At 33.4% G+C, this 25089-nt stretch overlaps 1 non-coding gene across 1 annotated transcript; it reads right to left on the minus strand.

Moving 5' to 3' along the window:
- Positions 1 to 3939: 3939 nt before the first annotated feature.
- On the minus strand, positions 3940 to 4041 carry LOC131757853 (U6 spliceosomal RNA). The gene has a single exon (XR_009336004.1). It is a non-coding gene; the product is annotated as a U6 spliceosomal RNA (small nuclear RNA).
- Between the last annotated feature and the right edge of the window lie 21048 nt (positions 4042 to 25089).

Here is a 25089-nt window from a genome sequence, read left to right on the forward strand (position 1 = left end):
CCATTCAAGGAATACACACAACAATTTCTTTGAGCTGTTTTGCAGAAACTACCACCAGGTGGAAGAAATAAATGGTTAATGATGGTATGCTGCCCACAAGCACGTAGACCCCAGACCAGTTGGAACCAGAAGGTCGATGATGCTGACTCCCAATTACCTCACAACCAACCAATCAGAAGAATCCACGAGCTGATCACGCCCTCTTTGAACCATTACTATAAAACTTCTCACTACCCTCTCCAAGTTAGGACACATAGTTTTGAGGTCATTAGCCTGCTTTGGCTCCCTGTGCTTGGTGAAGCAATAAAGCTATTCTTTTCTACTTCACCCAAAACTCTGTCTCTAAGATCTAATTTGTTGTTGGGGTACAGAGGCCGGATTCAGCTTCAATTTTAAGGGTAGAAAAGCCGCTATTGACATTAAGAACTCTTAATAAATGTTCCTTGAGTAAAATTACCAACTAGAATCATTTTATTGTCTATAATAGCACAAAATCATTTTATTGCCTGTACTCAAACAGATTTGTGAAAATAAAAGTATATTTCATTTCTCTAATTTTAGAGGCTAACATTTGAGGCTAAAATATTTACCATAATAATAGCTAACATGTAAAATGTTATTACTACATATATTAACTCTTTTAATCTCTGTAACAACCACAGATGTACTGTTATTTTCCGATTTTACAGGTAAAGAAACTGAGATATAGAGAGGTTAAGATATTTATCTCTATATATAGCTAGCAAGTGGTGGAGCTGATACTTGAACACAGGCAGTATGGATAATCTGCTCCTTATTTTTATTATTAAGATCTATTACTGGCTTTTACTGAAAATAAATGACCCTCATATATTTTTCTGCTAGCACTTGTAATAGGTATAGATCTACTGGCTAGTACCTACTAGAACCTGACAGAGGATCCTCCACCTGACAGGCAACATGACCCAGATGCTCCTGTAAATTTCTAACAACTTCAACTTTCTTCCATTGCCAGTCTCTGAGGACTTAATACCTTTGCCTGACTGTCCATGAGTGTATCTTTTGTCCTGTCTACCTTTCCTCAAGCCAAAGGCTCCTCCTGACTTTGGATGGCTTGTCTTTTCTAAGCTGAACAAATAATTCAAATAAAACACCAAAATTAAGACTTCACAGACAGTTAACAAAAAAGAGAGTGAAATAGTATCATTCAGGTGATCACTAAACTGTCTTTGAGGTCTCAATGGAGAATTTGTTTTTAACGAATATCCTTGTCTTGTGTGCACAATGGACAATTCATAGGGAAGAATATCGAACTTCTGATGACTGCTACAGATAGCATTAGTATCCAGGTCACAGCATCATGACTTATAGTGGAACTAGTAGGGATGGGTCAAATTCTTGGGAGAGAATCAATCCTTAAACCTGAGATGACTCTTTGCTTTAGTCTCAGTAATACAATTGGACTAACAACTTCAAGTCTTATAATCTAACATTACATAAATAGACTATTATAATCTTTTTTTCCTATATTAACCTTTTCTCTAGCTAAATAAAGAAATCAAACTGATCTAACTACATAATCAGTTAACCTTCTGCAAGTAGCATTCTATAATGAGAAAACATATCTGTGTCTAAATAGAGTCTTCTGAGGTTCATTTTGTGGTGCTAATGGCTTGAGCTAGAAAAATAAACTTTCTTTTTGTTTCTCTAAAAGCAGATTATACAAAGAAAATAAATTTTAATTTTGTTTAAACGGATAGTTTTGTCCAATTCAAAGCAGTCCGCTGTGTGGAAAAATGTAAATTGTCCAGGAAGGAATATGCTACTCGATCCAACCTCCATAACAGCACCTGTTGTAAGCACAATAAATATTTATTGAATTGGAGTGTTAGAGAAGCAGTTCACCAGCATTTTTACAAGAAAAGACTGCTGGAAAAGTTTGTAGTCTTATTTTCACAGAAGTCACATTGCCAGCATTATTATCTGATGCCAAAGATTTTGCATTCACATAATCTCTAATGTACAAAGTAACAGAAAGGTAAGTTATATATATTATATATAAAATATATATAACTTACACTCTCATGTTTGATGGTTTGTAGGGTGTAAGTTTTATATATATATATATATATATATATATATATATATATATATACTTTCAAATAGGAGATCAGCATGGCATTGTACATTTCTGTAATTTTCATCATTTTTCCTTCATCTGTTGATGTTAAGAAATCTGGAAAAGCTGTATAAACTTTGGAAGTCTACAGTATAAGAAAGAAAAAAGCAAAATTAACTGTGGACTTGTTTACAGAAAAGCACCACATTTATAGAAATTGTTTGGCTAATTTAGCAGTTGTCCATAGAAAGAAAAGAGTAACTCTGTCCCTTCCTTAATTACTGAGTGCCTGCTGGCGGGGTTTCTTAACCTTTTGACGTTTTGGAGCACATAATTCTTTGTTTAGCAGTCTGTACTATGCACTGTAGGATGTTTAGCAGCATTGCTGTTCTCTACGTACTAGATGTCAATAGAAGTCCCCCTTCCAAAGTTGAGACAATCAAAAATGTCTCCAGACATTTCAAATGTCCTCTGGGGGCAAAATCACTGGTTAAAAACCACTTAGCTACACAGCAGTTTAAGCAAAACCAAAGGACAATTGTTTATTTTACTTTATCCTCTTTTCAGTCTAGTTTCATTACTCTGGAGCTCTAAAGACATAAGGTAAATGCAAACCTCATAATATGCCTAGAAAGCCTGGAAATTCAATTGATAACACAGAGCTACCAGGGACTGTCCATTTCTGCTTGATGTGATAAGTTTTCAACTTTTTTTCTAGAAAATAGGAATTCATCATCATATTTACCTAGAAATCAGAGCTGTCAGTTAATTACTCGAGCTCCCCAACCTGGCTGAGAAATATTTTATTTGCATAAAAGAGTCTACAGTTTTTCCAACCCTGGAGGGGGATTGAGTTGAGAGCCATCAGCAATCAAACTCCTACAGCCGGAGTAACTGAACTCTCAGTTCTCATCCAGCCATCTACTAAGTCACATATTAATAGAGAAAATACTACATACCTACTTCTGTAAACTTGTGGAAGCACTGAGATGCTCTTCTCAATTCTGCCCTCAGCATCTGATCTGGGAGATTTATTGGATTTTGAATTTTTAGACAAAAGATAGTTTTCAGGACATTTGGAATTATTGTTTCCTTTCCTCTAACACTTTACTGATACCTGGAAATGAATCAAAGGTTTCTGGAATTTCTGAAATTTAAGAGACAAAGACTAGAACAATCATCAATAGAGGTAAGATCTGTCGTCAAAGAAAATAACAATCTTCTCATTCTAGATTTGTCTCAGAAGTGCACATGAATGACAGAGAATTGGTCATTCACAAAAAATTAAATCAGATTTTTCCAATTGACAAAAATATTAATTATATAATTTTTTTCTTTACTGCAGTGAAAGTGATGTCACATAAAGAGGAAAATGAAAATTAGAAATATGTTTTTAAAAAATAAAAATGACTAATTACAACTTATATTTTTTAATCAACACAGATTCACAATAGCATACACAATATCTCATACAGGATGAACATTAATTATGCCTTTTTTGTTTGTAGTGTCTGATTTTTAGAATGAGAAATCCATGAGATTTTAGAAAGAGTAAATGTTCTAAACAATAAAGCCTATCTTTAAAAAAACTTATTTTTAAAAATTTCACATAGCTTTATTGACATACCTTTGACCTATAAAAATTGTATATAATTAAGGTACAAAATATTTTTTGATATATATATATACATTGTAAAAAAAGTGCTACAATCAGGTTAATTAACCTATCCATCACTTCTACATAGTTACCATTTTGTGTGTGTGTGTGTGTGGTAAGATTAATTTAAGCTCTATCTTCTGCAAACTTCACATATACAATACAGTATTGTTAACTATCATCACAAAATATGGAATTCTTTATGAATCTGCATATCAACATTGAGCAGGGGTCATGTTAAACTTTGTATTGATCCAATTTTAATATATGTGTAAATCAAAACCACAATGAGGTATCACCTCACACTGGTCAGAATGACCATTATCAAAAGATCTAGAAACAATAAATGCTGGAGAGGGTGTGGAAAAAAGGGAAGCTTCTTGCCCTGTTGGTGGGAATGTACATTGATACAGCCACTACGGAGAACGGTATAGAACTACCATATGACACAGCAATCCCACTACTCTGCATATACCCTGAGAAAACCATTATTCATAAAGACACATGTACCACAATATTCATTGCAGCACTATTTACAATAGCCAGGATTTGGAAGCAACCTAAGTGTCCATCGACAAATGAATGGATAAGAAGATGTGACACATATATACAATGCAATATTATTCATCCATAAAAATAAATGAAATTGAGTTATTTGTAGTGAGGTGGATGGACCTAGAGTCTGTCATACCGAGTGAAGTAAGTCAGAAAGAGGAAAACTAATACCATATGCTAACACATGTATATGGAATCTAAAAAAAAAAATGGTTCTGATGAATCTAAGGGCAGGGCAGGAATAAAGTCGTAGATGTAGAGAATGGACTTGAGGACACGGGGAGGGAGAAGGGTAAGCTGGGACGAAGTGAGAGAGTAGCATTGACATAAATACACTACCAAATGGAAAATAGGTAGCTAGTGGGAAGCAGCTGCATAGCACAGGGACATCAGCTTGGTGTTTTGTGACCACCTAGAGGGGTGGGATAGGGAGGGTGGGAGGGAGACACATGTGGGAGGGGATATATATATATATATATACATATAGCTGATTCAGTTTTTTATACAGCAGAAACTAACATACCATTGTAAAGCAATTTTACTTCAATAAAGATGTTAAAAAAAACACTAATCATAATCTTATCCATGCCCACATTCATCAAAACAATTCATGTTTATCACCATTTTAACTTGTTTTACTGATTACCATCATTTTTAATATCATAACTTCCCCATTTTTGAATTCTAAAATATGAGTCATCTTTTTAAGATGACATTTCTTTTTCTGAGTCCTAGTTTTTTTGATAATGAATTGCAATTGCTATCACACATGAAAGAAAGGAAATCCCCAGAGAAAAATCAAGAATAAGAATACGGGTTCCTCATGGTGCCCATGAGGAACCAATGAAAATCCTAATTGTTCAAACCTCCCATTCCTCCAACTCTACCATGAATTCTGGGAAGACTAATATACAATATTACCATTCAGCCTACTTTTTATTCCTTTTATCTATCTATCTATCTATCTATCTATCTATCATCTATTATCTATCAAATCTCCTCTGATCATTCTCAAAAGATATAAAAAAAAGAAACCTTCTGTACAAACAGATCCACATAAATGCACGTGTATATTTTTCTCAAAATTAACATTGTGGAGATGATATGCAGGAAATAAAAGTATTGTCTTTCTTGCATCATTCCTCTGCTGAGCAAAGCAATGCAATATACTGAGGAGGAAGAGAAATACTTGGGTTCTACAGATAAATGAAAAAGTATGAGGGCAACATCAGTATATATATATATATATATATATATATATATATATACATACACACACACACACACACACACACACACACACACACACACACACACATATAAATGGTACCAAATTTTCTTCTAGGTGTACCAGGGGAACCTTGACTGGGGACAGGAAGAGGGTGCTGGAAACAAGGAAGTCCTCTGCTAATAATGACTATTGTCACTAATAGTGCTAATAGTTCATGTCTTCATGAATACCTCTTGGTATTCATGCCTTTGTATAATCTCTCTTTGACTGTGTGCAGGACTTGTACATTATTATATATGATTGAAGCACCAATCTTGATCCAGTGTCTCTTTCCTTGCTGACTTGATGAAGTAAGCAGCCATGTTGGGGAAGTCCACATGACAAGTGGCAAGAAACCATGAGCAGCCTCTAGGAACTGCAGGCAGACTCCAGGAGCAGAGGTCAGTCTTTGACAGCCAGCCAGAAAAAAACCCCGAAGCTCTTAATCCTACATCTGCAGGGAATAAACACTACCAACAACCACGTGATCAGGGAAGTGGATCCTTCCTTAACTCACTTCCAGATGAGAACTAAGCCCTGGCCAACACTTTAATTGCAGACTTGCAAGACCCTGAGAAGATGTAGCTCAGTTGTACTTGGGTTTCTGACCCATAGAAACAGTAAGGTAACAAATGTGTTTTCTCGTAAGCTGTTACATTTATGGTAATTTGTCACACAGCCTAGAAAACTAATACAGTAGCCATTTTATGAGTCCATGTGTGTCTGAAAATTTCTTTGTCTACTTTAACATTTAATTTTGAATTGGCTTTGCTTAAAGTCTATACAAATAATTTTTTTCAGAATTTTTAATATAGGCTGCTCCATTGTCCTTTAGCATCCATTGTTGAGAAGTGAATTTCTATTCTAATATTCAATAATGATTTTATGCTTTCTCTAGTCTACTAAGTCAATAATGATCTGTTTATTTACTTCACATCTTCCAGAAATGTTTTTATACCTCTCATCTGATGTCTCTTCTGGTCTGATTGTTCTTGTGTGTTTATAAATTTTTAACTTTACTGTTTTGGATTAGAGTGGAGAAAAGTGCATGTGTTTAATTCTTCTGTTAAACAAGCTATTTTAGATATTGATTTTAGATATTTTATTTTTTGACCTGAGTCCTATTGCATACTATCAATAGCTTCATTTTACTTACTACTTTTCACAGAAATTTCTTACAAACAGGTGAAAGTCAGAGGGCTCCTTTACAGGAGATGAAGAGAAAATTTTAATGCCTCGGGTTTATTGGCACCACATATAACCTGGATTTCCTCTTATCTTTAACATCTGCTCACTTTTGTGAAATAATGGTCATATTTTTATGGCAAGACAAGAGGAATTTAAACAAAAAATCTTCTCTGCCCTTGGCCTCCTCTCTCCCTGCACTGTGCATTGTGTATCTGCATTATGCATTGACCAAACCTTTCCCATCTTTCCCCATCAACAGGAATATCTTTTCAGTCATAAAGAGCAACATTCTCCTAGTATCAACAAGACAACTCCTTAAAAGATAACATTCCTTCTTGATCTTGTCAGGGGTCACATGACCCACCACAATGATGCTTAGATCTGAATTATATTAACTGTCAATAATACTTCATTTGATGTATGGCCCTCTGTCTCCAAACACCTATATAACTGTGCCTTGACTTCTAATGGGTGGAAACAGTATCTCAGAACTTTCTGAGATGCTCTTTCCAGAGTTATAACCCTCAAATTTGGCTCGAATAAAATTTTCCATTTCTTTCTTAGATTGACTGATCAATTTTTCATTGACACTTTCATGTAGTTGTTTTTTTATTTTTCTCTGTTTGTGTTTTTTATTTTTAGTATATATTTCTTTCCCAGTTATAACAATGATAGTACATAAAAGTAAATACCCTTTTAAAAACAAGTGTAGAACACAGGCACACTCAGAGGAGGACACATTCCTCCTGACACTCCTAGTAGCCAGTCTCCCTCAATAGATACTCAACTGAATGTCAGTGTAATTTGTAATGTAAGAAATTTAGAGATGTCAGCAGAAGAAATTCTACAGTTTCTTATTCTGATAACAGAGAGAGAAGATAATGATTTTTTTTTTTTTTTTTGCCTTGAAGTTTTAAATGTTTGATCCAGGTAGTCCATTCTGAATTATCCATTGAAAGGAATAATGCTACAGCTTCCCTAAATGAAAATATTAGGCAATTCAAGAAATATTATATATAGCTTAGCTAATCCAGGGATAAAAATTAATTTGTTTTGTGCACACTCTTGAGGTGATAATATCATGGTAAGGAAATAATGTAAAGATATTTATCCTCAGTGCCAGGAAATTATTGGGGAAGGGTTGGTAGAGGTAGAAGTAAGTTATAAATAACTCACATATAGAAAGTCCAGGGCTACTTATATCTACTTTATAAATATTAATTGATTACAACTTTCCAGAGAATAAGTTAATGTTATCCTAAATAGCTCTAGAAACAGTTACCTTTGAATTTTTGGTATATTTTTCATACATTTTTTTCAATGACTGAATGGAAAATCCCTAATCCTTAATAGAGCTGCATTTCTTTTACACAAAATGAATTTTAAATGGTTAGCAATCATACTATTTTTATACCTGAACAATGTTAATTAATACATTAAAATTCATGTAACATATTTTGTGATCCCCAGAAATGACTCTTGCTTATTAAATGTTAATATTTAGTATCCCTCTTCCTCCAACGGGTCATGTTTCAGTTCCATTTATGATTATCAGTTTTCCTCATACAGATTTTGTGTTTTTTTACCATCAGCCTAAATTTCATCACAAAATCATTTGTATTTGTGGGCCTCGAAGTACCCATATTATTCCATCTTGCCAGCTTATTTTCCCAAAAAGTTAAATTAATCTGTGAAATTGTTTGACTCAAGTCAAGCAGTAAATTGGTAAACCAAGCCTCAATCAGTGGCTCACATTCCTGATCCTTTTTATCTAACCTTTAAAGCAATACTTAAATACTTTAAACTTTTTATTGTGTGTGTGTGTTCCATTTTTTATCAGAGCATTCTACTACTTATCTTTCCTAAATGTTACCTGTTCCTTATCATTAAATGCTGTGGATAATGAATACTATCTGCAAAAGCTGTTTTACTAAGAGAATTCCATTTGTGGTTTCATTTGCTTTTCACTGCTGTGACCTTGTCTTTTTTTACAACAAACATGTATAGATGTCATAGGTCATTCTGTATCCTTTCTTACCAGATGCACTGTTGTCTTTCTAATTCCTCTCTGTTGTCAAGGACATTTCTGGATATCTTCAACAATAATGAGCAGACTATTTAAATTACTGAAATAAAAGTGTATATAATACATTCTTTCATCTTCAAAATTTGCAAGTAGTAAGGAGACACAAAAGCTGATGTTAAGCTATGCTGTGTAATAGCTAAGCTACTGTATATCTCAATCTTTTCCATTTTGCATTTGTATTGAGTAAAGTATACCACTGCTTCCCTAATTTTCATTGTATGAACTTACTAAATCCTAAAAATACCACAATATATAGACACAAGCAAATATTTCACAGTCAATATGAAGGACAGGTTCAAGAACTTAGAATAAATTGAGTTTATCCTGCAACCTTTTTGCTTTAATTAATAGACAAACCTAGGGCAACATGAGTCATGCAAAACATAGTTTAACTGTTACTGTTTAAAAATATGGCTAGAGTATAATGTGCATTTGTGTGTAAAGAAATAACAGGAGGTGAGGATAAAGAAGAGAGAAGTATGGGCCAAACTGAGAAGGGCTTTAGAAGTTCTGTTAAATATTTATAATTTAGAGAGAGGCAATTTATGATCTGTTAAATATTTTTAAGTAACCGATTGCAGTATCAGAATACTGTATTTATGACACATGTAATATAATTATAAGTAACCACCACTATATATTTTCACTAATGCTTTATATGTATACTGGAGTAGAATCATCTTAGTCTTATGAAACGAATATATTTTTAGCTCTTTGAGGAACATTAGAGACTCTTCCCTTTCTTCCTATTCTCTCACCACTTACTTATTAAGGAAAAAAAACAATCCCAAGGAGTATACTAAAAGAACTTTGGAGGATGAACAGCTAGATCCTACTGTATAGCACAGGTAACTACATTCAATATCCTGTAATAAACCATAATGGGAAATAATAGGAGAAATAATATATTATTTCTCCTATTATTTCCCATTATGGTTATACACTGAATCACTGTGCTGTACAGCAGAAATTAATATAAATTGTAAATCAACTATACTTTAATAAAATAAATTTTAAAAAAAACTTTGGAAAGAAACAAGTTTTGATAGCTTGACTGCACCAGCAGACGCCAAGTCCCTTCCTTTTATTATTTAACTCCCAGTTTCTGGTCATCATTGCCCATGAAATTGAGCAGGACTCTGCGGGGCTCCTGGGCACAGAAGTCTTTCTGTCTCCTGTTTCTTGTTTTTAGGGAATAGACTCTACTCTCCATGACCTTCTCTGAATCCCAAAGGTCAGATTCAAACATTTGTTAATCGGGGAAGGGAGAGGAGGCAGAGACAAGGGAGGAGCAGTCAAGAAGCAATAGTTCAGCTTTGGGGTAGGGTCCTGGCTCTACCTCAAGAGATACACATAACAATATCTTGAAGGTTTTCTGCAGACCTAAAACCCCCACCAAATGGAATATGTTCAGGAGAGAAGGTCACAGCTTGATAAATTCAAAGCTCATCAGGAGACCACCTGAGGCCAGATTAAAGGAGGGCAGGCCCTGCACCTTGTCACAATGCTGCCCTTGAACCATTACTATAAAACTCCTCACCAAATCCTTTCCAGTCCAGACACACTGTTTGGAGGGCAAGAGCACACTGCATCCCCCTTTGCCTGGCAAAACAATAAAGCTATTCTTTCCTATTTCACCCAAAACTCTGTCTCTGAGATTCAATTCAGCACCAGTGCACAGAGGCTGAGATTTCGGCATCACCCACTGTCACCCCGATTCCATAGCCAAAAGTGCGTGAAACTTTTTTGCTTTTCACTGGCATAATGTATGTTAAACAAAAGAAGTAACATGCAAAACTATGGGAAACTATCTTATAAATGATAGAAGATATAAATAGGATCCAGTTCAGAAAATGTATATTGTTGATATGCTTTCTAGAAAATTAAAATGCATTAATTTTTGCCTACCAGGAATATTTTTTTAAAGTAGGATGAATGGATGCAAATTACTGCACTAAGATGAATGTTCTGGGACATAGTAAGTAGTTACTGAGGATAACGGGAGATACCTTGCATGGAAAGTGCAACTCTTGTCACTGGTACAGCTGTGTATTTGCGTAGACATGAACAATTCAGATATTGTGCCCTACCTCATCATTTCTATGAAAGAAAGAAGGAGTATTTCACCATTCCAAATTTTAGTACAATGCTGAACATAGTAGGTCCTCAAAATACTTTTTAATAACTGAATAACATTGTAGGAATATAAACATCTAGACAATAATAATCAAGAGACAGATTGGCAATTAACATGTTGCTTACTTATGACAATATCTTCTATGATTTATGGCAGCTACTCAAAGCCACTAATTCCCAGATCATATCTCTAAAATAATCAAAAATGTAATTAAAAACTGTGATTAGATGGTTAATACAAGCATGGAAAGAGTATTGAGGGCACTAAAATAATTCATCAGTGATTAATGTGAAGGTTCCTATCCAATTCCTCTTAAAAACACATTGTATTAATTTCCTAAGGCTACTGTGACAAAGTACCACAAACTAGGTAGTTTAAAACAACAGAAATTTATTGTCTCACATTTCTAGAGGCTAGCAGTCCATGATCAAGGTATCAATAAGTGTAGTTCCTTCTGAGGGCTGTGAGGGAAAATCTGTTCCATCTCTCTCTCCTAGCTTCTCGTCATTTGCAGGCAATCGTTGTCATTCATTGGCTTGTATAAAAGATTCATCCAATCTCTGCTTTCATCTTCACATAATGTTCTCCCTATGTCTCTTCACATAATCTTCCCTCTGTATGCCTGTCTCTGTATAAAAATTTCCTCTCTTTATAAGTCTTATTGGATTACTGCCCAACCTAAGGAACTCTTTGTAAATTGATTACCTCTGTAAAGACCATATTTCCAAATAAAGTCACATTCTAAGGTACTGGGGATTTGTACTTGAACACATTTTTTGGAAGAACACATTTTCACCCATGGTAATATTTTTTATTGCATCCTTATATTTGAAGAAGCAAGGCTGGAAGAGTCCAAAAGGGTAGAAATGGCACTTAACCTGGAGCCTGTGGAACACATGCTCACTCTGTTCCTGACTAACTAAACCACACAAAGCATCCAAACCTGCAAAGTGTCTTTAGAAGGTTACTCTAGAATGGATAAGAAGGCTAGTGATGGCAAGGAGCATTATGGAGATAAAAGAATTCAGCAATTCAAGCTTTAATTAGGAGGGCCCAGGAAGAATGGAATACATATTTCTTCCAGATAATTAGTCCTAATTATCTTCCTTTTCCAGCCACATTATGAGGAAGAGCTGTCCCCAGAAGTCATAGAATTAACTTTTCACTGGGAAGAAGAAAACCCCATCCATCCTCTTCTCTGAATTATATACTTAACATCTTTGGCATAAAATTTCTTTTTTGTGAGTCACAGACCCATTACAAAAGTTATTTAAATATATCAAGATCAATCACCACACTTTCTCCCAAAATTTGACAATTCTTTATAAAGAAATAAGCTCAAATTACCATTATTTATTCAGTATATGCTTTTGTATATGTTCTAATGCTTTAGCCACTTGTATCCACAACTCATGGTAGTATAATTTCTGCTCTGTCAAAAGAATCTTCATTCATACTGAGGTCTATATCATTTAATTATTTTCTTCAATGTGACTATTCTCCCTATCTGTTATAATACTGTTTATTAAATACTTAGATATTTTTACCAAAAAAAAGAAAAAAATGTATATCACTAGCAGCTTCAAGACTCTATCTACACTTTCCCAGTTGTTTTAAGCAGATCATAATCTTATTTATACTCATCTTTGTTCCCTTTATGTTTATTTACACAGGGATTTCTAACTATTTATAATTTTAATTAAAGTAAGAAATTTTATGGACTACTCAGATATTTTCTAATTGCTAGGAAATCTTTTTGGTTTAACTCTAATTTTTTTTAAACAGGTATGAAAAATAGTTATTTTTTCCGTTTGAGCTGCATTTGTGGGCCATATTGATAAGTGAGGAATTATTAGGCAAAAAAACCCCACCAATTTTTATTCTCCTTTCACAAGAAACATATATTTTCTTCCTACATCTGCACATGCCTTAAGTTTTTATTCTATTTGAATAAGTGATTCTCCTTTAATTATCATTTTTAAAGATTTTTAGCACTGTGTAAATTTTTTTCAAATGTCTACACTATCATCAAATAGAGTCATTATTTTAAATATGAACCAACTTATATCTCTTTTCTGTTTTCCATTACACCTAGAACAGATATATTCTCATTTCTGCAATCCCAAACACCTTACCTGAAATGGCCTATGCCTACCTTTCCTACATCTTTCTTACTCTCTCCTCCTTACCCTCTCCTCACCAGATACACTGGCCTTTTGGGTTCTCAAACACCATAGGCTGGTTCTTATCTCAAGCCTTCAACACATGCTGTTCCAGGCTCCTCCCAGGTTATTGCATATTGCCTCCTTCCTGCTACTCATTTCTTAGCTCAAATGTCATGTTCTTGTGATAGTTCCTCCTATAAGGAACTAGGTTCAGATCTAGGTTCTTGAAGTAATGATAGGAAATAGATACCATGCCATCTTCATGTTCTCTGTCTCTTCATTGCTCATCAGTTCTTTTTACCCAATGGTTAGAGAACAAAACATACTTGTACCAAGATTCCTGGTACCACCATCTTGCCATTTCAGAGTAAAATAGGGGGTTTTACAACACAAAAAGGAGCAAAACAATGGAAACAACTTAAATTTTGATGAAGAGAAAAATTATTAGAAATATTATAGTCACTAAATATGAGAATTTTAATGACAATAAAAACAACCATTATCATATTGCAAATAAAAAGGCAGCATAATAGGATGTTTCTAGTGCTGTGTATAAGATGTAAAGAGAAAAATCTATCTATTATCTATCTATCCATCTATCTATCTATCTATCATCTACCTACAATATGATTAAAAGAAAAATACATTAAAATTTAATTGTGGCCATCTCTCTGGCTAAGAGAATTATAGATGTTCTTCATTTTTATTGTCCTTTTGCTCACTTTCTATTATAAGAAGCAAGTGATACATTTAATATAAAAATGCTAGGCTCCCAAAATATATTTCAACTCAAAATAATTTATATATCTCTGTCAATCTATTTAATAAATTTGCCTGTATATGTATACTTACTTAAGTTAAATGTTTCATTTTGCATCCCAGAATTTATTCAGACATATGAGGTTTAATTTTTGTATACATAACAATTTGGATTTTTTTCCTACTTAAACTCTAAAGATCTTTAGATATCACTAATCTTTGTCTTTTAATATAGATAACTATTACTCAATATTCACTTTATTTGCTTCATATTATTATGATAAATTCTCAGGAGGGGTATCACTACGTCAAATGTAAATTTAGTGGCTCTTCATAAACAAGTCTCAATTGGACATTTCTCTTTACCACATGGCTTGGTGCCCCCTCCAATTACAATTTCTCCCCAGCTTTGACTTATCATCATGATGATTAACATCTTTGCAATCTCTTCTTTACCACAACATTGTTTTGAGTGAAAACTCTCTCTTGCCTCGAAAATTCTGTGTCATTTCTTATTTGAGATGTAGTAAGTGATGGTCCCAAATTGTCATTAATGTCCTATTTTTTGTAGTCTATAAATTATATTTTATTGACATGCATAGAGTTCCTTTATAAAAATGTTTTCCTAGCTGATATTTTAATGTTCTTGATTTTACCATCTATTTTGCCACCATCTTCAATTTATCTTCATTTGTAAATTGACATGGAGTGTTAATTATTTTTCCATTGCTTTCTAATGACTATTCAAAATCTCCTCTTTTGTTTTTTTTTTTTTTTTGCTTTATATTTTTTCTTTCTTTTTATATAACAATATTTAAGATAAGAGAGTTCTATACTTGGTTCTTTCTTGTGTGTCTTTTCCAAAAAATTTTGCTAAAATTATCAGATTACTGTTACATATTAATTTACTCCCTCACTTGATGTTTTTGAATCTCCATGTGCCATTTGTTGTGTTAGTTCTGACCTCATTTTAGTCTATGTTCATGATTTGTTTCTATTTTACTTTTATACATTTGATCTGAACCTCAAGATTTCCTTTGAATTTTCTCTTCAGTTTCTTCCAGAATTCTGTCTTATCTCTCCTCTAGTTAGCAAATAATTATGTAACTCTCTGTTAATCTTCTTCTTTGTTTTCTTCTGTATTTGGTATACATAAACCATAATCAATGTACCTGAGAGTATCATACTCCTTGTTCTATCGCTCTATTTGTAAATATTTATAAATATTAACATTTTAAGACCATCACCAACAAGGTGGATTTTTTTTCCTGAAAATAACTGTTTTAAATTTATAGAAAGTGAAGAAGAATAGAACTTGTAAATGTTTATTAATGAGTTTATGAATTATCATTTTCAAGATAAATTTAAAGTCCATTTCTTTGGTAAGTGTACTCAATGCTATAGTTCCTTTTTATCATAATTTAGATTGCACAGATCTATCCAACACATTCCTTTCTCAGAAGGTTTGGTTGGTAGCATAGGATTTAAGATTTGGGGAAATAGGGTTATAGAGATGAATAAAGCCAAACTATATATTGATGACAAATTTCTAACCTCCTCAGTAGTTTCCTGCATCTAGTTTCAATGTATACATACAATGGAGAAGTAAAAGTAATCTTGTATACTTGTGCAGACATTCCATGCAGAAGTCTGCAAGGTTGATCTTTCTTCATAGTTCACCTGTAAGTAATTTCAATAGCACACATGCTCAGGTACAGTACACACACACTAGCTTTCTGAATATAAAACTGTGTACAACTTTGCATGACTACAAAACAGAATACTGGAATTCATTGTTCCTGAAAATGCTATTACACTATAGAAAATAAAAATAAATTAAAAATAATGTATATTCTGTTTTCAAGAACAAATGGTCATATTTGTCAACCCATATTTTTTATTTCCAAAATTCCAATGTATGTTTCAGTTTGCTGGAGTACCTAAGCAATGTGATTCAATGATGTTAAGAAATATTTTACTAGGTAACAAAATTAAATTAAAAACATGATTTTATAAAGTGCTGTTAATACTTTTAAAACAAATTATCTTTACATTAATTAATTAATTAATATTTTGAATTCCTCATTTCAAAAAACTAAGAGTATTATAATGGGAAACTATACTAGTCCTTCCTGATGTGTCCTGGTACTGATGTGGTGATATGCTCCTTAGAAAAAGGAGTGAGGGAGAGGAGAGAGAAAAAAGAAAAAAACAAAAATTCATGTTTAAATTATCCTGGAAACAAATACACGTTAGAGGTATAAGAAAATGTATTCAAACCTCTCAGAAATCTTAAATTATAAAAAATGTTTAATCATATAAAATCCATTTTCTTCCTTTGCTGAAAAGAGAAGCAGTACTGAGGAATATACACATCTGACCCTTGCATAAGACTCTTCATATGTATCATACTGTAACAGATATTCAAAGAATCAGAGTAAAATTATTGTGTATATTTCCCAGAGAATCATGTGAGTAATAGATGGGAGGCCTTTTCTAGTGTTGAATGATAATGAAGAAAAGTACATTTTAATTCAAAATATTCTAATTGTTTGTCATTACTCTCAGATGAGAAGCTTCAGGTTTCTACCCATAAAAAAGGAAAGTAGTAAAAGCTTTTACTAAAATATTCTTATGATAATTTGGAAAACGATATACTGCATCGCAATGTAATTGTAGTTAATTGAGAAATATAATTATAAGGCTATTTAAATTCAACTATGCAAATAATCTATGTAATCTAGGAAATAAAACTAGGAATTTCAGAAAATGGGTTAGTTTGCCTCCCCAAATTGGTACAATACAAATATAGGGAGAATAAGTAAATTTAAGAAGGGGAGTGGGTTTCCCTGGTGGCGCAGTGGTTGAGAGTCTGCCTGCCAGTGCAGGGAACATGGGTTTGTGCCCCGGTCTGGGAAGATCTCACATACCGCGGAGCTGGCCGCTGAGCCTGCGTGTCCGGTGCACAGAGGCCACAACAGTGAGAGGCCCGCCTACCGCAAAAAGAAACAGACTATACCAATATACCAATACTCTACTAATCACATTCTTTGGGACAATAATTCTACTGTATGTTGAAAAGTGTTATTACTGAAAATAGATCTGATGGACATATAAGTTTGAAAATTGGTATGTAAACTAATTTATATAGGTTTCAATATTTTAGGAGTTCACTGTGTATTTCATATGATAATGAACAAGATGCTCCTTCCTTGCACATAAAAAAAAAAAAAAAAGTTTGTTACCGTTAGCAAGTCCCTGCTAAGTTATCTGTCCGCCAACTCCCCCTCTATCCTCTGGAATTTTCCCCCATTTCCGTACTTCATTATCGCAGAATCTCAGTTAATGATACCACCATCTTCCAGTTATTAAGCCACTCAAGAAAATCACATAGGCATCTACTGAACCAGCTCTTTTCCACTGCTGCTATTCCTTTTGATGCTCTACTCCTGGCAATCAATCAACTTTGTGCTGCAATTCTTTACACCACTGAAATTCTCATTTCTGAAAAGTAAAATGTAGAGCAACTATGTCAAAATGGTTTATAAAATTTCAAAACAGCCATATATTAGTAATCTCAGAGCTAACAGATTCTATTCTCAAGAACAATAATAAATTTATCTGATAGTTTACAGTGCTAAAATTTAAATGCACCTTTTTGAGCTCTGTAGTAAGAAGAAATTTGGCCACTGTCCCCATGGTGATTCAGATAAATCAGTTTGTGGAGATACAAGTTAGTACTGCCTTACTGAACTAGCCATGCATCAGAACTTGCCCAGCAGTCTTGCAAAGTCCGGAGAATGATTTTTATAAAGTCACCAAGAGTGGATTCATTTTTCTCAAGCCTGAAATGTAAAAGTTATAGCCTTCTTTAAATAATTCAAAACAACCACTTGAAATTCAAGCCAGAAATGCAAGTATAAATATCTGAAATGAGATGCTATAAAACCTTTCATTTGCATTCTTGGTTTGGACAATTCATGAATGACTTGGAAAGTCTATGGCATGGTAATTTGCAACTTTGCAAGGAAACAAATTTCAATCATACACCTGCTAGAAGTCTTAAATGTGGAAGAGAGACATTCATCTGGGAAGTGATCCTAATTTACTACACAGCATCAAAAATTCAATGTAGTTTTCCTCTTTTCCACTTGTGTGTGCTCCCTCTATAAACTTAATTCAGGGCTGAAGGTTATTACCTAAAGTTTTCATTGTTAATTTGTATTACAAAATTTAGAAATTCGAATCCTGGGAATGGGCTTACAAATTTTTGTTTCCTATTAAAGATTAGAATTAAATAAATCTCCTCTGAAAATAACACAGACACACACACAACATGTTGTGCTAGGAAACCTGTAGCTTTACGTTCAGCAGAGGGCAAAATCAAAGTTAAAGGGAAAATGACTTTTGTTTTCTTGTCCTAGAAGTAAGAGAGTAAAATCTTATCTTTTCTGACGCCTTCCTAATGACAATCTGAACAGAACATTATAAAATGACAGTTTCAAACAAAACTGTAGTGTAGTAACCCCAATATTTACAAGTCTATATATTTTTCCAAGATAGTACTAGTTATAAAATGCATAAGAACAAAAAGAAGAATACAAAATCTACTGAAGTTGTTATGCTTTGACACTAACAATGAAAATGAGGTGTTCTATAAGAAACAGTTTTTGGTGTCTCTCTGTACATATAAATATTGAGATCTGTAGAACAGCGGTCATCAAATGTAAATAATGTCATTTCTGGGTGGTGTGATTTTGGGTGATTTAAAGTGTCTTCTCTTTGTATTTTTCTGCTTTGTTCTATTTAAAACTTTTCAATACACTATATTTCCTTAAATAATAGACAATTGAAAATAACAAAAATCCTTTCTAATACCTTTAAGTATTATATAAGCATTCTAAATTATTTGCTTTATTGTGTGCTTTTATCATTCACTAAATACAATAGAAAGCCCAGGTTTCAAGTCAATTGAGTTTAATATACAACAGTTTTTGATTCTTGTGGGATTAGCGAGAAAATGTTCTTCATGAATTATCTTTTAACATTCCTTTTCGAGATAAAGCTGGACTTACAATGTAATCACAAGTCTTCACATTTTATATATTTGCATTCAGCTCTCATTTATTGATACACAAAACATATCTAATACAAAGATATTTATTTAAATTTATTTTTTGTGATAGTAATTATTAATAATCACATTGACTTTAATATATCGATCTCTAATTGTGTCTGCCATGTGTTATCTCATAGATGAATATGTCTACATTTTATAGCTAAAGAAAGAAGGGCTAAAAAATTAAGTAACTTGAAAATGAATACAACTAGTAAGTGATACTATAATCAAGAGTTAAATCAATGACCACCTAAGTTTTACATGTATTATTATTTTAATATTTTCTTCTGACATTAAAATAATTTTTAAACTATATTACAATCTTTCTGTGTATCAGATTTTCCTTAAATTATTTCCAAGGATCATTTTCTTTAATCCATATGAATATACAAGGTAGATACTATTATTATCCCTTTTCACAGATGAAAATAATTATATAATGTGCCCAAAGTCATACATTTAATAGTCTCAATAGTGTTTGTTGATATTCAGAACCATACGTATCTTTCTAAACTCTTACCACAAGGGCATTAGGCCTGTAAACATTTCCCAGACTTTCTTGCCAAAGAGGTTCTGTTATTTATTTCCTGTCTTGTGCTCCCTTTCCATCTTCAAAGCCAAAAATGGCCGATCACACAACCCTAACACTGATTCTCTTCTGCCTCCCTCCTCCACTTATAAGGATCCTTGTGATTACATTGGGACTACTCAAATAATACAGGATAGTTTTCTCATCTCAAGGTTAGTTGATTAGAAAACTTAATTTCTTCTACAACATTAATTTTCCTTTGCTGTGTGGCCTAATATATCCATGGGTTCTGAGTATAAGGACATGAACATCTTTGCATTAGGCATTGTTCTGCTTACCACAATTGGGTATAAAAATAGACCAAAGATAAGATTTCAGCTCACTAAACTTTAAGTGGATGACTATCTGATTACTGTGGTCTTGTTTGAGCAAATATACCAAGTTCCCCACCCCTCCCCCCAAAATACATTTGCTATGGTAACTGTCATGATGATAGCTGTGGCAGTGTTTTGTGGGAGTTTCATTATTATAAGCATAGAATGTAGTATGCACTTTCTAAAGTTTTCATTTCATAGCATTGTTTCTAGCAAGGAAAATTTTCTTTTAAGGAAAAGTCTATTTTAAAATTTAACAGTATCTGAAGAGATAAAACACATTTCTGAATCCTATTTTAAACAATTTACACCTATTAGAATGTGTTGAATTGAAAAAGGAAGCATCCATATTTTCACTGTGTCAAATGCAAATGTTTTCTGTATTTTGATTTTTCAGGGGTGAGAGTGCTCCTCAGGTCAGCTAAATTTACCACATACATGTCTAATTAAATGCAGAAACACATCAGTGCCAAGGTCAATAATACTTATTTCTGTTTCCTTATAAAATACATCATTTAAAATAGAAACAGGAGATGTCCATGTAAAGTAATAACCATTCTATTGGACGAAACACCTTCTTTTCTGCTACTCTTTATTCATGCAAGTGCATGTGAGTGTGTCAAACCAGAATACCTTGCAGCCGAATAACTGAGATTCTAACCCCTGCTCTACCACTTTCATGCTGCCTGACCTTAATAGTCAGCTTCCTCATTTTAAAAATAGAGATAATTATATAAATATTGTGTTGTCAGGAGAGTTAAGATCAGTTAATTTCTCCAAAAATATTTATAGAGTGTCTACTCATTGGCAGGTGCTTTTCTAGGAGTTAGGCATAAGGCAATGAGCAAATAAGACAAAGTCATGCTCTCAAAGAACTCACATTCTGGGGATGGGAGACAGAGAATACACCAATAAATATTATAGCATGTTTTATGTTAATAAGTGCTAAAGATGAACCATGGAAGGGGGATAGGGAGTGCAGGGATGTGATCAGGGAGACCTCATTGAGCAGACAACGATTGTCAAAGACCTAAAGGAAGTGAGGGAGCCAGATGTGCTATCACCTGGAGAACAAGGAGTGTCCAAAGAGAAGAGTATGTTCAAATTTCTCAAGTGGGAAGAAGCATAGTGTTTCTAGGAACACAAAGAAGGTAAGTATAATTGAAGCAGGGAGAGTGAAGGATAGTGTGACACAAGGTAAGTATGGAGAACTACACTATTATCAGGAAGGCTCATCTGAAGGCTTTATTTCCACCCCAAGAGTAAAGGGAAGCCAATGGTGGGTAAGCATGAGGATAATGTAATTGTATTCTTGTTTTTAGTAAACATGTTGGTTTCTGTAAAGGGGATAGATAGGGAGAGGGAAAGAATTGAGGAAATTGAGGAAGATAGAGTAATTAATGGGCTATTGTGGTATTCCATATGAGTCATAACAATGACTTGTACTATGTTGGTAGCTGGAGGGATAAAGAGCTGAAAGAAGGATTTAGGACCTAGAATCAACAGAATTTGGTGACACATTAGTTCTGGGGTGTAAAGGAGAAATCACTGTCTAAAATGATCCCCCCCCCCAAATTTTGGCATGAACTACTGGATGCATGGTGAGGTCATATTCTGAGGAGAGAAGGAGTGGATAAAGAGCTAGTTTGGCAGTTAAAGTGGAGCTGAGAAGGTGGGCAAGATCATGAGTTCAGTTTTGAAAAGTTCACATTTGAGGTGCTTGTAGATGTCCAAGAAACTACTGAAAAGGAGGGAGTTGAATACGTAGATGTGAAGCCCATGGTAAAAACCTGGCATGGAGTTTAAGATTGCAGAAGCTTGAAGTAATAAATAGCTAGACAAGCAGTGCCATGGGGGAAATCAGCCAAGTTTCAGCTAAGGACAACAAAATGTGCTGAGGGAATATTTGGAGAAGTTGAAGATCTGGGCATTAACTGACTGTGAAGGAGGAATGGTTCAGAGAATGAGTAAGAGGTAGAGAAGTAAAGACCTGTGAAGGGAAAAGGATGTAGTGAGCCTTTGGGCGATGTGGAATACCTTTAAGGTTAATTTACATATTTCTGCTCTGAACCATTGTATGTTGATTTCAGAGACATCTTACTTCCAAATTCTTAAGATTTACATTACCATAACTTCTGTGTATTGATAATAACTTTCACATTGATACTACCCCATCAGATGAGGTTTAAGAGTAAATGTATGATAAATGCTATTTAATCTTATTGTACTTCTAGATAATTATTTTTCCCAAATCATATATTGTGACTTTTTTGAATATTACATCATATTCATATATTTCAAGCATGGATTTCACCTAAATGAGCTATAATATTTTCCCAAACTTACTGCTGAGAAATGAAATACTAGTTGATAATAAGTTACAAAGTCCAAAGTGATAAAGGGACTGAAAGTAATATACATATTTTGTTACCGGTTAACCTATTTTATTGCAATCTTATTTTAAAGTAAAATGATGTGTGGTCACTACATACAGTTAATATTCATGTAAAAAGTGAACCAACATTCATATTCATAGTAAACAGAAAGTTATATCAAAGAGCTTTAAAATATTTACTAAAATGACGTTAAGAGACATGAATAACACATATCATAGGAGAAAAAGCTTAGTCAGCTATGGCAGTAACACACATCAGGAACAAAATATGAAAGACCTGGCTAATTAAGGAAATAATTATTTGATCAAATGGCTGATAATTTCAAGTCCTACATGATATGTCAAGTTTAAAAAGGAACAAACTTATATCCAGCTATTCAGAGAATAGCTGAAATGCCTAAGAATAAAGGAGCTATAAAAATAGACAAGAAGCAGAAGAAAAATAATTTTATAAAAGAACACACTTCAAATAATTTCTCCAACTTTAACTGAGCTTGGAATAGAAAATACAACAATTTCATTAAAAGAAAATATAAGGAGAAGAATATTTAAGTTTTGAGAAAAGACAAAAAGATATGTTTTAGAAGATATAAAAAGTAAGAACATATTAACAAACAACTGCAAACTATAGTACTCAGTTTATGTATGTATGATATTATATAAGCTTTGAAGAGAGATTGTGAGATGATTTGTTTATTGATTAGTTTGTCATTATGTTCAAACTCTGGAATCTGAGAGTTGTATCTTGAAAAGTAAAACATATGGGCTAATAAAATAATATTTCATTTCCCCTAATTTTACGCAAATTGTATTAATTTTGAAACATGCATTCATGAAACATTGTAATGACAGAAGATAAAAGCACCACAATCTCCTCTGCAGTCTTTCAACTGCTTAAAAGATGTCTCAACATTTTCCACCTAGTTAAACCAGAAGGTCTCCCAGGCAGAGAGTCTTCTGTGTGCAGTGTGCAGCTGCTCTCACACCTTTGATGTAAGTAAAAATATTAACTTCAGATAGACTAAGTTAAATATATTTTGTTCTTTACAGAGAGATTGGTACCAGTTAGCTTGCCCCTCCCTTATTCTTGGATTTCTCCTCACTTAGAATGACTTTCTCAAATCCATACAAAAAAAAAAAAGCTATTTTTTTTAACTTATTAAAAATCCTATGTACTTTTTTTCTAATTGATCCCCCACCAACCACTATTTCTATTTATGTCAAATACAGACTTGCCATTTGAATGATCTAATATGCAGAGGAAACTACATTAGATATGATTTAATTTCATATTGCATATGGGGAACAAATTTAGACGAAAACAGAAATGTGCATGATATTTACATAGTTCAGATTTAATTTCCACATCATTATCATTTTTACTTTTATTGTTTTGTTCTAATCTTTTCAATATCAAATCATTTAAGGGAATTTTTCATATAGAGTACAGATTATTTTTTTTAATAATGGAACCTTGCTTAATACATATATAATAAGACAATTTCTTTAAATATAAATCCCAGTGAAATTAACACTGAGAAGTCAATGAAGATTTTCATTACTAACAATGAGGCAAGCAACTGAAAGGAGAAGCAGGGAGAAAGGAATATAAAACTCACAGATCTGGTAGCTTGTCTAGAAAGATGCTGCCATCAATTTGCCAGGCCACCTTCTCTTCCTCCTCCTCCTCCCCCTCCCCCTGCCCCCTCCCTCTCCCTCCTTCTCCTCCTCCTTCTTCTTCTTCCTTATTCAACACATTTATTAACACCTACTACTGTGTGCAGAGTTAGGTATTGGTCATGGGAAAAAAGACAGCAATCAATCCCTGTATTTTGTCCTCAAAAGGTCATAATCTAGTTGGATGGCATAAATAGCCAATTTCCATTTCAAGGTAATGTAATACAGGAGATACTATGGAAACTTGAAGGAAGAGAGAACTAATTTTGCTTTGAGGAGTTAGAAAATATGCCCATTAATTTGTCAGTGAAGCATAGCTATAATATGATAACAAAAGTTTGTTGAAAGAATAAGACAGAAAGAAGCAACATTCTAGGTAATGAGGTGGGGAAGAAACAAAATGAGGGTGGGAGATTAGGTTAAAATTAAACCTCTTTATCAAAAATAAGGTATATCTGTCCAAAATATTTAGTAGAACTTTACAGTTTTTTTTTTCCTATTCAGTTATAGCCTTGTATTTGATAGTAAGAGTTTTGGATTTTATTTGAGGGGAATCATTCAAGAAAATAAAATGATAAGATTTATATCTTAGATTTTTTTTGTAGTACGTCGTAACTGGGAAAGATTGGAGGAGATGAGAGTGGAAGAAATAATGAATATTTAAGAGGGTCTAAAAAATGTTTCCAGGTTAGAAACAATGGTGACCTGAACAAAAGTAGAGAGGAGATAATAGACTGAAGAGGGGCTTAAAATATAAAATATATGACTTTTAAAGATATGGGATATTTTATTTTGTATTACTGCAAATTCTCCTTGATGTAATCATCACCAAATTACTCTTCTTAGCCCTTAAATCAGATTTGTAACATTGATTTTGTGACTCACTAGGGAAGATTGTGAATACCATGTATTTTCTACATCATATATATAATTTTGTGATCTGAAATGTAGCCACTAATCATTATGTATGGATAATGAGGATAGCTAAAATTATGCAGCAGATTCTACATCACACTATTAAATGTTGGAACTAGAATTCAAACTCAAATCTGTTTGATACCCGACGTTAGCTTATTGGGT

This window comes from Kogia breviceps, chromosome 5 (genome assembly GCF_026419965.1).
Source record: "Kogia breviceps isolate mKogBre1 chromosome 5, mKogBre1 haplotype 1, whole genome shotgun sequence".
Lineage (NCBI taxonomy): Eukaryota > Metazoa > Chordata > Mammalia > Artiodactyla > Physeteridae > Kogia > Kogia breviceps.